The sequence below is a fragment of the Raphanus sativus genome, chromosome 2, assembly GCF_000801105.2.
Source record: "Raphanus sativus cultivar WK10039 chromosome 2, ASM80110v3, whole genome shotgun sequence".
NCBI lineage: Eukaryota > Viridiplantae > Streptophyta > Magnoliopsida > Brassicales > Brassicaceae > Raphanus > Raphanus sativus.
Window position 1 is genome coordinate 30239612 of NC_079512.1, and position 2628 is coordinate 30242239.

A 2628-nucleotide genomic window follows, 5' to 3' on the forward strand; every position below is an offset into this window, starting at 1 on the left:
TCTCGACCACCACCACACCGTTTATTTTATTAACCCTCAATGATCCACAAGATACATGTCCCCCATCCATTTTTTTGTCTCGATCTGTTTTTTCAACTTTGAGAATTTCGAATATAATATTAAGGAAAAGGTGTGGAAAGATATAATTAGTTTTAATAAACAGTAATACATATAGACAAACAAACAAAAAACAGAATACAAATTAGGTTGGTTTTCAATAAGCAAGAAGACTAGAACACCATAGAAAATCAAAGTCAAAGAATGTTGACCGCGTAGAGAAAGAAGACAGTGTATAAACACACAGCTATGTTGTCTACCATGCCACACACGACTGTGCAAAACACAGCTACGTTGATTTTGACTCGCTTTCTTGTGCATATGTGAGAAGTTTACAGTTTATGAATTATTTTTGTTTTAACTTTGGATAACATTTTATGACTATCAGAACCGATATATTTTATAAGGAAAAATACAAAAAAACTATAAAGTGGTCAAATATAAACAGCCCTGACTGTGCATTGAATTTTATGTATTATTCTAATTTCTTAAAAATTTATAAACCAAACACTTCAAGCAGAAAATAAATATTTATGAAAAGATTATCTGCAGATTTTGTGGAGTTATTTAGTAAATTTTCTCCAAATTTTTATTTAGTGCAATTCAGAATTTCAGATAAATGGAGATTCAATTTTGTAAAGCACCAAGAAAGAACTGAAATAAGAAAATTATAGAATATCAGCTTTTGTTAACCTTTACTCCTTTTTTGTTAAGTGAATGCTGTGTCACTGAGACCCACAATCACAACTCCCTCTTGCCTTTCTTTTATTCTTTTCTTTTTTTACAACTTCCACTATTAAAGGGGGTAAAGATATCACTTTTTACAAAAACATGATACTGATTGCGTTTAGAAACTTGGATTTACATACATGAAATCTATCTTTTTGTCTTTTTCTAAACTTCATCCATGGAATCATGAACCATATATGTATGTTAATATGTATGTACCTGACTCTTGAACTTAAAGAGAACCCAATGCTAACCTCTCATTCTTCTTTTCCTAGCTTAGCTAGTTAACTTTCAATCAATAGAAAAACTTCATCAGAGAAAAGATGATCCAATGATACCATTGAACCCTGAGACAATAAAACGCGAGCTAATAATCTTAGCGTCCAAGCAGAAAAAAAAACGCAAGCTTATGTGATCGTAATCTATTTTTAGTAAAAATATTAATAAATTGAATGTCCACAAAGAAATGATTACGCGTCCCACAATGTTTAAGTTATGGGCAACTAGATTTTAACCTGTGCTTTGAAAGCACGGGATGTCTTTTTCTGTTCGGCTCAAAGTCGATTCTATTTTTCGAATGTTTATTTGCAAAGATTAAAAATTTGTTATATTATATAAAGATGGAAACTTAGATAATAGAAACATGGTTAATTTGTGTATATTTTGTAAGCTGTGTTGTAATCATTTAATTTTAGTTTTGTTTAGTTTGGGCATGTTATACAAATATATAATCATATGATATTGATATATAATATATATATATATATATATATATAATTTTTTAAAAAATTTGGTATCAAAGTAATTTTATTATGCAATAACTACAAATGGTTTAAAATATATAAGCCATAATTAATTCATATTGGTCTTAACGTATAAAATAATTGGAGATATAATTGGTTACAGAAATCTATCGTATTCTGTTGTTTAGATATTTTAAGTTACAACAACAATATATTTTTTGTTGAGATGGCAAAAATCTCTGCATATTCTCAGTTAATTCTAATTAAGTGGTTCGAATTAAAAAATACAAATAGAGTTTCATGAAAAGTATGAAATGTAGTTTATAAATATTAAACATAAGTATGATGTTGATTCAAAAATAAATGAATTGTAATCCAGTTGATATAAAATAAAACAAACATCATATAAAAATATAAAGATACTTTACGTTGAATAATAAAATAAATTCTGTAAAAGTTATATCAGTTTGTGGTATTATTATTAAAAAGTGGATTGCTTATGTTGTATATTTGGTTTGTTAGAAATCGTATAAACTGTATTGAGAATTAAAAGTAGTATTATGATTTATTTTTAATGGAAAGAAATCGTGGAACATATCAAATTATACTTTTAATATATTTAATAATTAATAGGCAGTGGCATGTATCTGTAAATATTTTCAAAGTTTAAGGGGAAGTCTGAAAAAGGGTTGCTGTTTTAATTGTATTGATGTTTTTAAAAACCGTAGCGGGCGTTTATCGGCATTGTATGGATCAAACAGTCGGATTGGTCCAATCGGTTTAGTCAGATTATAAATTTTTATTAATTTTTAAATAAATAACTATATATATAATATAACTATAAATTATGTTGATATAATTTTATATCATTATTAGAATCTAAAAAATGATATGAAAATGAAATGAAAAATTCAAAATAATATTAAAATATAATAAAATTAACTTATTAGATAAATATAAGAAAAATATTTTTATGAATTCTTTTTAAAATTTACATTTTTATTTTTAACTTAAATTTGAGGAAACTAGGATTGATATAATCACCAGTTTTATCGAGTTTCACCAGTTTTAACTGAGTTTACCGGTTTAATTAAAATCT